This window comes from Silene latifolia, chromosome Y (genome assembly GCF_048544455.1).
Source record: "Silene latifolia isolate original U9 population chromosome Y, ASM4854445v1, whole genome shotgun sequence".
In the NCBI taxonomy this organism is placed as follows: Eukaryota; Viridiplantae; Streptophyta; class Magnoliopsida; order Caryophyllales; family Caryophyllaceae; genus Silene; species Silene latifolia.
The window spans coordinates 434,514,925-434,529,032 of record NC_133538.1 but is presented as its reverse complement, the minus strand read 5'-3'; positions in this window follow the sequence as shown (position 1 = coordinate 434,529,032).

The following is a 14,108-nucleotide window of genomic DNA, read 5'->3' as shown; positions in this document are numbered from 1 at the left end:
TTCAAGGATACAAGGGAGGTTTTTACCACTATTAGTGGGAGGGTGGAAGAGAACCGGGCTTGGCAACAACAACAAACCCCAAGATTAGAGAGCCTAGATCAATGGAGAAGGGTGGTTGATGAAAGGGGAAAGTTGATAGAGGAGGCCGCATCGGCTCAAACGGTTTTGATGAGAGAAATGATTGCCAATCAAGAAGCTAACCGTCTTTGGCAACAACAACTTGACCAAACAATGACGGCCAATGCGAACATGTGGAAAGAACAAAGTGAGTGGAGGGGCCAAGTCGACCAACAATTTGGGGTCCAAAATGCAAGATATCATGAATATGTCCAAGATTCATACCACGATGCAAGGGCCCAAGAGGACACCCTTGGGATAGTTCGTGGACTTTTTGGCATGTCCCTTCAACCACCAACTCCACCCTCCATCACCCAAGAATTTGTGGACCAAAGCTATGCCCGGGCAACAAGAGAAAGAGAAAGACGAGAAAGGAGATGGGAGAACCAAGGCCCCTATGATCAAGGGGGTGCCCCGGGTTCTCATTCTTGAAGAAAAAGTTTGTGACTCCTCCACATTGAGGACAATGTTGAATGTAAGTGTGGGGGAGGAAGATGAATTGTAACATATGTAAAGTTCTTTGTTGTTTAATGCACCCAAAAAAAAAAAAAAAAAAAAAAAAAAAAAAAAAAAAAAAAAAAAAATGAAAATCCCGGCTAGGTGAAAACCCACAAGGGTGGGCGCCTAGGCAAGATTGGGAAAGGTGGTCGAGGACGGAATGAAAACCCGAAAGGGCATTCCGGGCAAAATGAAAAATTGAGTCGCGAGCCACCATGAGAGGAAAGGAAAAGCTAAGGTGAAAACCCGAAAGGGCACCTTAGGCAAAATGAGGGATTTTCACCAAAAAAAAATTGAAAAATTGAAAATGCACCACCAAAAAGATGGAGGGATAAGAAGGGAGTGATAAGGAGGGTCTTGGAAGGAGGTTAGGTCTAGGATTTAATTTCTTTTGAGTCACAAAATTTGTTTCAAATTGGTGGATTTTTGTGTTGGCTACTTTGGTTGTTGATTTGCATAGGAGTGTGGCCAACCAAGTAGCATGATCATACTTTGCATGGAGTGATAAGGGGGTGATATAAGTGGTGTAATAGGATGATTTTGGAGTTGCTTAGGCCACTTTGCTTACACCTTGGGATAAGGTGAGAGTGGCCATGTCTTGTTGGTGATATAAGAAGGGTGGAGTTGAGTAATGAGTCGGAGTTGGTGGTTTGTTGTGTCTTTGTAAGAGGGAGTAATAAGGAGGGGGAGTGAGAGAAGAGAGTGTGTGAAACTTTGAGTCTAGATTTTTCGGTTCAATTGGTGGATTGTTAAAGAGGGAGTTATAAGAAGGTTGTAGTGAGGGAAGAGTGGTCAATTACACCTACACTAGTTCTTGGACTTCGGCAATTGCTTGTTTCGGGTTTTACTCGGGACGAGTAAAAGTCTAAGTGTGGGGGTATTTGATAGCGTCAAATAGAGTCGAGTCAATTAAGTGTTGTTAGGTAATCTAAGTGGCCAAATGGAATGTTTTGTCATTGAAATAAGGAAGTTTTGGTTTGATTGCTTGCTTGAGTTAGCTATGATTTATAGGATACAAAGGCGCGAAGTCAACTTAAAAAGTCAACCAAAGTCAAAGCCGAGCGGTCAACAAGTCAAGGTCGAGACAAGCTTCCAAAGTCCCGACCCAAGCTCAAAGGAACGGGGTAGATTCATCGTGAAAAACCCTTTACCAACGGAACCAAGACAAAGGGGGATCAAGGTGATGACAAGCAAACGAGGAAAAAGCATCAGGCCAAACCGCAGCCTGCGGTCCAGGCCGGAGCCTGCGGTCCATGCCGGAGCCTGCGGTCCAGGCCGGAGCCTGCGGTTTTGACTGTCTCGCAAAATTAAAAGACCGTGTTTTGTGGAAGTTGAAGGCCCATCTCGGTGTTTAACCTAGAAAGGAGTGCAGCCATATAAATACCCCATGTTTTGAACTCTCCCATTATCATCTAATCATCTAAGCATTGAATAATCTCTAGAAAATTGTAGTAGGAAGAACACTTTATTTTGGGTAGGAAGTTGTAATCTTTTAGCATTGGATGTTAATCTTTCTTCATTTCTTGGGTTTTTCTAAGAAGATGGAAGGCTAATCTTCCCTTTACTTGATGTAATTTGATCAAAGTATCCAACTTTGGTAATTGTAAGACTCTTAAACCTCTCTTTATTTATCTAAAGTTCTTTCCTTGTGCTTAATTTCTTTTGTTGAGTAATTGAATGTTTGGGTTGGCCCTCCTTGCATGTTATTTACTTGACTAGTGCAAATCCTAATGAAATGGTTTAATTTAGTTGGGATTGTTGAAGCAAATTTGTTGTTAGTTGATTTGGTTTAAAGGATTCTTACAACAAATAGGAAAGTTCTTGTCTTTTGCTCATTTGTATGGTTTAATCTCATGAGAAATTGATCCTAGCTTCATCTCTTGGTAAATTCTTAATGCTCATGCTTAGTCTCTTGTCATGGTTTAATGATTTGTTGCTTAAGCTTGAAGGATATGTGTGGATGGTTTAATTTGCATGTATCAACATCTTGAGATGATAGTATTGGGTAGAAAATTGTAAGAGAGAAATAAAAGAGTCAAGCTTTGTCATTGTTGGATTACTAAGAGATAATTACATCAAGTCTTTCCCATAATTGATTGTTGCATATCTAGTGTTTGTTGTTTTGCTTCTATGATAAAAGTTGCATCTTTACTTTTCCTTATGCTACTTCAAAACCAAACTTTCTCCATTTATGTCACCACTTGTTTACCATTGTTCATAACCATTGTTTGTTGATAAACTTAGTTAGTAAGTCTTAATTGTGATTAGAGTCTTAATTAGTTAATAGAATCCCACTTAGTAGCCATTAATTTACAATTCAAGCTCTAGTCTTATCCCCTTCTCTTGGGTACGACCCTTTACTTCCGCTTTGCTATTGTTTTAAGTTTAAAGTTAGTAGAGTCAAAGTTTAGGTTATAAATTGTTAATTTGGTGGTTAATTCTAGTATATTAGCGACCTAGTCTTTTGTTTACCAGTGACCCACATCTATCTACCATTTGACGGAAGACTTCAATGCTAGATTGTTGCTCGAGTTGTTGCGCATGAATTGTAGCTTTAAGGTCATCATACTCGGCTTGGGTAATGCGTACTTGACCTTGCTCTATGGGATTCTGAGGTTCCGCCACAGTCAAATCGGCATACAACTAAGAAAATGAACTTCCTTGCTTAAATTTCCTATAAGCTAGCACTCTCTTGGAATCCGCCATACAAGAAATTGGGTCATGCCCTTCCTCGCCACATCTACCACAAATTTCTTCTTGAATATTCAAAGAAAAAACTTGCTGCACATTTTCTTTCACTTCCGTTCTAGCACTTCTTGGACTCCCATAGTCAGCTGTATAGATGGCCATATTCTCAATCAATGACCAACCCTTATCACTTGCAACATTAGCTTGGAATCTCCCTTGTGCAGCGGCATCTAATACGGCTCTTTGCTCGTAAAGCAACCCATTGTAAAACTGGTTGCACAAGTACCATTGCTCAAGTCCGTGATGTGGAACTGAGCGAACCAGCTTCTTGAATCTTGCCCATGCTTCACTCAAATCTTCAGCAGCAGATTGAGTGAAATTGGTAATTTGACTCCTCAGCGCATTGGTTCGCTGAGGAGGAAAATACCGCCTATAAAATGCTAGAGCCAACGAACTCCAATCCTTTACCCCAGCAGCCTCCTTGTCTAAATCCCTCCACCAGTCCTTAGCATCATCAATCAAAGTAAAGGAGAAAAGGAATTCCTTCACCTTATCTTGCGTCACACCAGCAGCTAAAGGAATGGCTGAGCAATGACTGGATCCTCATCTACCACCCCTTTGAACAAATTCCGCTCCACCAAATCAAGGAAGGACGGATGGATACCAAAAGTACCCACATTAGCCGTGGGTAGTAAGAATCCCTTAGGCAAATCATCAGCACGAGGCTCGGAATGACTAGCAATGCTAGGCATTCGAAAAGTAGAAGCAGCGACAACAGCAGGTTCAAGTGGTCCTCTCCTAGGATATATACCTACAAACTTCACAACACTAGAGCAAATATGAGAACTGTCTCAAGGAATGAATTCCTTGAGACTAAAAACAGACCTAAATAAAACAAATAAACACAGTTGCTTCCCCGGCAACGGCGCCAAAATTTGATGCGGTCGTTTTCACACCAAAAATAAATTCCTAAGAACTACTAGCAGAAGCTAGCGGCAAGTAGGGTCGATCTCCTCAGGGAAGCAGAAAAGTGTATAGTCTAATCTAAGTCTGTTGGTTTAACGGGGGTTTGTTTGATGTTTTGTCACTAAACAACTAATAAGAGTAAGGAAAGAGAAATAATAGGAAAAGAATAAAGACGTAAACAATAGAGAAAGAGGTATGCTAGGACAGTCGGTCCACCATGGTACTTCTGCAATAAACTAAAGGTAAAGGTCGGTCAAATTACTGTGAGAAGGGTAGCAGTTATCTCCTTTCGGTCTCAAACTGCGAGTATCTCCTCTCACCCTAGATTACTTCTAGCTTGACTTTCGCCCTCACTAGGTTGATCCATTAATCATGACAGGTCCGCTCTTTCCAATCTTTCGATCTAGGTCGAAGCTTAACTAAATTAATTAAATCCTCGCATGCATTCAATTCGTTAATTATTGTCACAAATTGTCTGGGGTCAATTCTCACATTAATCCTTTCTACCCTAATTATTGATTAATTGCAATATACCATGGCTTCCCTAAAATCCTAGCATAAGGGGAATTAGCTACTCATAATAACAATTGCGATAACAATAGAATACGAATAAACTGAATAAGAAAGCATAGCGATTGAATCAAATAGATCTAGAAGCATAAAGGGAATAATTAAAGCAATAACTAATAATTAACAATAAATTGACAAGAGTGGAGAAAAGCAATTAATTAAAGAACAAGAGTTTAAGGGTAGAGATTACTAATTAATTGAAGAGAGGAAGAAGGAACGTTGTCACGCCGTTCCAAGCAATGTCAAGCGTAATGTAAAACTGAGAAATGTAAAATGATAGATGATCCTTTAGGTCTACTCGTGTCTCTTATTTATAATAAGAGATATTTATTATTTCCTAAAATAATTATAAAGATAAGACTAAACATAATAAATCTCGCGCAACATGATTCACGCAGTTGACTCATAGTCGATCGAGCAACAATGGCTCTCGATCGAGCACTATTCCAAAGAACTCCCTCTTCGATCGAACAAGTATGGCCTTCGATCGAGTACTTTCTCAAGAAGCACAAGGTCGATCGAGAAAGGGTTCCATTCGATCGACCACATAGCATAACAAAATAATTCGATCGAGCATGACTAATCACTCGATCGAGCTGCAATCAGTTCGAACCTCCACAATTGGCTTTGACGCTTATAAATACGACTTCGCGCTCTCCAATGTAGCGACATTTCCACTCCAAATCTACTCATCTCTTAAGTGCAAGCTTGTGGGACGGTTTTAGGCTCAAATATCGCTCCTTCGGGTACGTACCTGCAAATAACACAGGAAATACCAAAGTACGCGTACCGGGACATTTTCATAGCAAATAACTACGAATAAAGTACGGAAATGCGTGCTAAAAGGGTCCTAAAACACTATATAAATAGCACACATCAGATGGGTAGATATAAGGACATAAGTTGGTAGTCTCTTTGTGTATGCTCCGTGGTAGGTTCTAACATGTTTGTTGATTGTCAATTATTTTTGTACCCTTGGATCAACAACCGTGAGCTTACCGGTGTGGCAATCAAGTTTCGGTGCCTATTGCTGGAGATTGAGGATTTATTCAAATTTTGAAGAATGCTTCTACTTCCTCGAAGACATTCCTCGTTCTGGTGTATCTTGCCTTGTTCTTTACTTCTTGATGCTTATTCCTTCTTCTAAAATCTCTTCTCTTTTTCCTTGGAAGTTACTCTTGTACCCCCAGCTTGTCTTTGTTCCTTGTTTATCCTCCCTTAACGCCTTTTAGATAGTTCTCTTTCTTTTGTGGGATGTTAATCTTGATTGGATAATTTGACTTTTGAGGATTTTGTTTGTGGTTGACCCATAACCCTGGTTTTGAGAGGTTGTGCTGTTAGAAAGACTTAGGTAGTGTGATGAGACATACTTGGTGATTCCTATACCTAGTTACTTGATAAAGTGAGTGTAATTGATTGGTGGATTCTGCGTGTTAAGTGTGAGTTACCTGTGATACTAAAGTTATAGAACGTGGCTTTGTTATTTATTTTGGGATTTGAAAGGTTTGGTAAGTTCAGCGTTGTTACTTTGTGAGTAAACATGGAGTGAGGTTTATGATGTGCACTTGAAAGAAAACTCCTTTAGGATGTGGATAACCATACATAGGTAGTGTTACATTTTGACGTTGTTGGATATGAGTATAACTTTGTTAGTAGCTTGATCTTGTTTTGTGGAGGTCGTTGTGGATGATTAGTGATTGGGAATTGTTGAATCACAAGCGTAATGAAGTACTTTGTTTCATGGTGTGGCTTAGAGGTAAGTAAAGTGGCGTAAGTTATCCTGACGAATCTTTGGAGGTAATGTGGTTGTGAGATTGATTTATTAGGAAGTTTCAGGGACCGTTTAGGATGATGTTATCTGAGATTCGAGTATCTGGCGTTTCCTTGTTGTCTAATTTCCCTTTTTCTTTGATCATAAGCGTTACCGTTCATACCTCTCTTCCTCGCTTCATCGTGCTCTTCCTTTAAGTTTGATGCTAGTAACTTATACAAACTCTATCTCTGACATACTTGTTGACCTCACTTCGACTCTTACCCCTAGGAAGCTCATCATAGTTCTTTTATTGGTTAAGTTTGAACTCTCTTAACTTACTTTGTGTTTATGATGTCTAAGTTACTTTTCAATTCGTACAATTTCTAACCATTTCAAGCTACCATTTTTGGTTCGTTGTTAAAAATTTATCTTACTTTTACAAAACTTTACCCATTTTAAAGGGTTCGAAAATAAAAATTTGATTTAGTTCCCTGTTTGTTCTTTGAGTATAAACTCATTTATTATGATTCTAATTGCTAAACCCGAGATTTCTTTAAGTTTTATCCAATTTCTATTAACTTTGATCTATTTATGATTTCTTTGTTAAAGTTTAATGTTATATTTTCGAAAAATTAACTCCTTTTTGAGTTTACCATGAATCTTTTAATTTTCATTTGGCTTTTATAAAAGAGAATTTGAGTGGATTACCTTCTTCTTTTGGTTTAACGTTGATAGGATGTTAGAACTCGTTATTGGAGACGTTTGATAACTTGTTCTACGCTTGTCGGCGAGTGATTTTTGTCTTAAATTTGTCGTTGACTTGGAAAGTTAGCGTTCTTGTGTGCACGACAAGAGCAATTTCGTTCCATGAAGGAGACTTATACTTTTGAAAACTCTTTATTAATGCTTTTAGAAGTATTTTGAGTTTTGATTTATGCAAATGATTTGGTTTTGACCTTATCTTTGATTTGGAATGTGATGTTCTTGAATGCGCAACGAGAGCACTTCCGTTCCTTTGATGAGAATCTGGTTATGTCGGAAAATTTTATTTGAAACTTTTGAAAGAATTTGAGGGGGTGTTTGGTTGAGGGGTTTGGAATGGATATGAATGGATTTGAGCAAATCTAGTGTTTGGTTGGCTTGTTTTGGAATGGAGTTAGATACCGGATGGATTCTAACTCCATTCCATCCCCCTAGAATCTCATACCTAAGTCTTCACTCAAGTTTCCAACTCCATTCCTTCATAGTGTAAAAAATAAACATACCAAACAAGTTTAGAGTGGTATGAGGATCTCAATCCATACCTCTATGGTATGAGATTCTAATCCATTCCATTCCACCGTCTTGAACCAAACGGTTAATTCTTACGATAAATAACCTTTTAATGTTTTGGTTACCGATTTCAAAAGTCCAGTTATATTTTTATATGACTTTTCATTTCTATTTTCAAGTTTCGAGGACAAAACTTTTTAAAAGTTGGGTTGATTGTAACACCCGTGAATTTTCCATTTTGACATTTAAAATTTATTAAACCGTTTAATCACTTTATTATATATTTTGAATTATTCAATTTAATTAATTTTATGTCAAACACAATTTTTATAAACGTATTATATAAAATCTCATTTTTATAAAAATACGTATTATTAAATTATAATCTTGAGGCATAATTTATATAAGAATAAATGTATACATATTTTGGTCGGACAATAATAATAGTGACAGTAATAATACTAGTTTCCGTCTTAAGTTAATATAGACTCGAGACATTATTACGTCTAGCTATAGACCGTCACATTTCACTTTGTATCTGCTTTAACTCGGACCAACCAAAAATCGACAACAAACTGACCTACCTCTCTTACACTCTTATAAATATTATTATTATTATTATTATTATTATTATTATTATTATTATTATTATTATTATTATTATTATTATTATTATTATTATTATTATTATTATTATTATTATTATTATTATTATTATTATTATTATTATTATTATTATTATTATTATTATTATTATTATTATTATTATTATTATTATTATTATTATTATTATTATTATTATTATTATTATTATTATTATTATTATTATTATTATTATTATTATTATTATTATTATTATTATTAGTATTAGTATTAGTATTAGTATTATCCCGTCCCTACCCAGTACCCCCCTTCATTTCCCTTCCTTCTTTGGAACAATCTGCAAACAAAAAAAAAAATCAAACAGAACCTTCAAAACTCCATTTCCGTCGACATTCGACCTCAGATCCCAGCCCATTTCTCGACCAAATTCCGTAATTTTTGTACCACTCTCTTCCCCTTTCCTTCCTTCTTCTTTCAAGGTAAGAAAGTCTCCTTTTTGTAGTGGTTTCGTCTTTCGCCGTCTTATAAAAGTGTTGTCTTTTAGCTTCTTCATTCCGTTTTCTTGCCCTTTTATGAAGGATTCGAAGACCCGGAGTGAGGCCCGTGCCTTGTGGACCATTTATTCGAAGAATGAGGAGCGTTTAAGGTAACGGTGATAGGTTACTCGACAAAATGTCGAAATTCCATCTTATATGTCGATTTATGTGCTCTTGTTGATAAAGTTTAATCCTTTATATTTTTCTCATTTGTCTGATAATTTCCGTCTCAAAATAATGTTTAAACTAGATTTTTTTTTATGCGCTCTTCATTTAGGCTAGTTTGGAGATGTTTGTGTTTTTCGAGTGCTGAAATTGAGTGGTCTTAGGACGGTATTGTGCAGTAAATTGGGACTGTCCTGGAGTCCGCTTGGCAGGTACTTTAGGACATTTTCGGGACTGTTAAAATGTGTTGAGCAGGCTGATTTAGGACTGTTTTAGTTGAGACAGTTTCACTGTGTATTCCGGGGCCGTTTTTAATCGGAAAGTGGATTGTTCTTGAGTCACTCTGTGCAGGTCGTTCATGGTTGTTCGTGATCTATTTTGGGCCTACATTTGTACTGTTTTTGGGAGCTAGATTGTGGTGAGTTCAGGGTGGGTTGAAGTCTTCTCCTTTTAATGGGTCGTAAAGCAAAGTGTTTACTTTGTATTTCTCTATTCTTTACTAATACCCAATCTGTCTGGGAGTGCTTGGAGGACTTGGAAAACATAGGTTCCTGATCTCACCCCCTTTATTTAAAAATCTCATCAAAATAAGGCAATTAAAAGATTAATTGATATCAAAGGAAAATATTCTTAAAGAAAAGCTGCTGCAACATAACAACGAGTTCTTATCTTTTACTTTTATGTTTCCTCAACCATCTTTTATTGATTCATTTTATTTTATACATCTTTGACTCCTTTTCTTTGCATTTGAAAACACATTTATCTATATCACTCCATTTCATTTTTCTCAAACCAACATCCAAAATGAATTGTTGAGATGAACTCAACCAAATTTGTTACAAGTTGAAGAATGAAAGAGACGTTACAAAAATCAGCATGTTTTGGCTTGTTCTGGCCTGCTTTGTGGTCTGGTTTGGCGTGTTGTGTGGTCAGTTTTTGAGTCGGTCACGGCCTGTTTTGGTATTCGGTTTTGGCCTGCTTTGGGGACTGTTTTGATGGCTTTATTACTGACTTGTATTTCGGCTGTTTTTGACGGTCTCAAAAATGGTTGTGGAAACCGTGAAAAGGGGGCTGCACTGGGACCGTTTTGGACTCAACTTTGAGGTTTATTTTGTTGTTGGTTCGAGTCAATTGGATAGCTCATGTCATGTGTACATATACAGGAGTGAATTGGGTCGATTGTATGTATGAAATTCCGTCCAATTCATGCTTAAAATTTCGTCTTAAGACGGTCACAAATGAGCTTCTTTAATAGTGAAAATGGGGTTTGTCGGGCAGTTTTTGCGGGCTGTTTTGACGGGTTTTTTTACGCTAAGTTGAACCAACTTTCTTGCTTATGTCTCAAGTATATTTACATGTTTGGACTGGGTCTTTTGTACGGGTGAAATCCGTCTTTGTTTGACCTAGAAAATCGTGTTAAGGCGGCTGGACAGGGGGAAATTGCTGGGTTTGTTCTCTTTGTGTGTATCGTATTGCTTCGTTTGGCCAGCACTTTTCTTTGTCGTGCTTTCGGGAGTCAGACAGGGGCCGGGCCTTGCTGGCCGTAGCTGAGCCATGTCGGGTGTGCGGCCAGGCCGTGGCCGGGTTGGGCAGGTCATGGCTAGGCCGTAGCCTAGGCTGATTTAATTTTTATCCGTGAAATATTTATGTTCGGGTTTAATTGATTTGAATTCCGTCACATGTTTTATGTATCTTAAATTCATTATTTGCCATTTATTTATATAATTCTCACAAGAATCATAAATGTGAAACTTATTATTTATTCATGTCATAATTATATGAAATGTCTTCTTTTATCTATAATATGAGCTTTAATTCATTTATTCTCATTTATTTAGCGTATTTCAAATACGAGTAGTTAATTCCATATGATTAATTGAAAAAAGTCGTATTCTTGTAGAAATGCCATAATACTATCATATATGCTTGATTTACATTTACGCCCTACTTGTGCTGTTCTGGCAAGTACGGGTTTGGCCCACTTGTGCTGTTCTGGCAAGTGTGGTTTTGGCCACTTGTGTTGTGCTGGCAAGTGAGTCTTATCTTAGACTTTCCGCCACTTTCGTGCTGTTCTGGCGATTGGGGTACTCGGTCTCCATTAGTAGTCGAGTCTTGGGTGCGTGCTGTGTTGGCGCACGTTGAATCGGGATGTACACCCGAGAATCTGCAGATTTAGACTAGGACCGTATCATTATCGTAGTCCTACCCGGGGAAATTATGGTCTGAGAGTAGTAAATGTTTGCATTTTGGATGATCACATTGGTCATATCTCCTTGAATTACGTACTCATGGTTAAGTGGTCTTCATATTACTCCATGTACATTTCTTCTCTATTATTTAGCATTGCTTATGTCTTGCCTACTAGCCTATCTCATTCCTTTTCTTATACTTGTATTCTTAAATATGTAAGATCATATGTTTAGCTATAATTCCATTTATTCATATCTTATCTTAATTTGATTATCTGTTTATGTGCTTTGTTATGTTCGTCTTGACATTTTGTGGCTGGGAGAACCTTGAGTTACTCCCCACTGACTGTGGCTTTCATGTTTACATGAATGACAGGTTTGTGAAGATGCATTTGTGGGGTTTAGACGTGTGAGCTAGCGAGCACCTTGGACTAGTAGTCGTTTTATTAGGATTGCTTAGACTCACCTTTTATTGTATTGTCATTCGAGGGATATATTTTCCCTCATCTTTGACTATCACGTTTGTATAAACTTAACTTTATTCCCGCATTCTTTATTTGGGTTTTAGATTTTAATGAATCCGCGCTTTAAACATTAAAAGTTTTAAAAATTTCCTGTTTTCCGCTTGAATTTATAAATTATATTTTCTGCGTTATAGCGGGGGTTCACAAAGGGTGATAGCATAGGAGGGTCGGCCGGCGAGCCGAGAAGCTGACCAAGAATGAGAGTAAGTTTTCTTAAAAGGGATTTTCTCTCTCTAAAAGGGAATTTTCTTTCTCTGACTTGTTAATAAATTCCAGGGTTGTGATAATGTGTGATCAAAGTGACTTGAACCTATCTATTTCCGCTTCTTAAGCGCGGAACAGGAGTTGGCCATGGGCTTGATATGAATGGCTCCACCGAGTGCAACTGTATAACGACATCCAAGTTGCTAGGATAATAAAAATGTTGGAAAGATTTATTTTTCACGTTGACGAGCATGATAGTTGCTGGGTCAGCTACAAAGTAAGTCTTGTCTTTTGCAGCAGCTCCCACGAAGGACTTAAACATCAGACGGCGTTGATCACAGTTATCATAGCTAACATCAACATTTTTAACCCACACCATACTACCATAATCCACAAGATCCCAAGCCACTTTCGGATGTATAAATGATTTCACCAATCTGAGGCTTCCTTCAAATGCTTTCAAACTAAATAATGTAGGAGCATCAATATCGAGCAGATTCATTGGTGGGAACAGAATGAGATCACATTGCAGAGGTTTGCAGAAAAGGTCATATGCTGCAATGCAGTTTTTCCCACACCAGTTAAACTTTCCATTTGCAAACACAGCCTTATTTCCATACAGAACGCTCGTCCAACCAGGAGGAAAAGGAACACGGAAAATGTTCCATTGACCTACTTCATCGGAGGAGGACAACACACGAATAACAAATACACTAGCCTGCTCGTCCGGTTTGATTGACACCACAGTAAAGTCAATCTTGTTTGGGTCATAATTAGCGTTGTGCTTAATGAGGTTATCATAGGAAGCCACGTCAGCCCAAATCCTAGAATTTTGACCATCTTGAGCTTGTTGTAAATAATAGCAAGTGAAACCAACACGATCGCAGGTTGGGATCACAGGTAGTTCCACCCAATGCTTGATGATTGATAGTGTTAAACTTTGTCGAGTCAATAGGTTGTTCTTAGTACCATTTTAGCTTTAAATAAGGGTCAATTATTGGTTATATTGAATAAGTCACCCAATTCCAAGTTGGTTGTGTTTTGTCAACTATTTACAAGGTTTATGTGAAGTGTTATGTTGAGAAAGGAGTTCGGGTTTCCGAGCCAAAGTCTTAATCATCATTCCGGAGCAAATAGACAATCAAGTTGAGATTGGTGGCCGAACTAGCTAAGAATAAGGCTAACGCTTCTTGGTGAACTAGTGCAAAAGTGAAGTGATCAAGGGAATTCAAGACAAGACGAAGATAAAGAGCAGACTCCAGTAAAAACCGCAGCCTGCGGTCCACACTGCAACCCGCGGCTCTGACCACAGCCTGCGGTTTTCACTGCTCTCGAGCCCATTTGTCCGTCTTAAACTTTATTTTGAAGCCCAAATGACGTTTTAACCTAGAATGCCGTGCAGCCATATATATAGCTGAAGACTTTGAAGTTGAGGATCATCTCATCTTTCATCAATTTTTAGGTTAATCTTGTAGTTCATCAAGACTTAATCTTTTTATTTTTATGTTGATCTTTCCTCATTTTGTGGGCTGTACCAAGATTATAGAAGGCTAATCTTTCTCTAGTTGGTGTAATTCATTCCCTTTACCATCTCTAAGCTATTGTATGAACCTCTAAACCTTCTCTTTGTTTAGTTAATGTATTTCCTTTGTTCTTATTGTTTATGTTGAATTGATATGTGTTATAATTGACCATTCTTGCGTATAAATTTTGAATTATTGTATATTCTAAACTTGTTGGTCTAATATTGCTTGGAATTAGTAGAAGCACCCTTTTTTGTTGCAGGTTTTGGTTAAAGTTTGCATCTTTAGGGAAAGGTCATACTTGTATGTCTTTGTTATGACAATTTCATCTTATTAGAGACATATTCTATCATTGCTCACTTGGAATTGTTGTTATTGCTCTAGGTTGTTTGTCATGTGTAGGTCTTATGCATGTCTCCCTCCTAGTAGAGCTTCTTACATGGTTTCATGCACTTAGCTATCATCTTGTGAGTAATTGTGTTAGATTGTTAGAAGGGGAA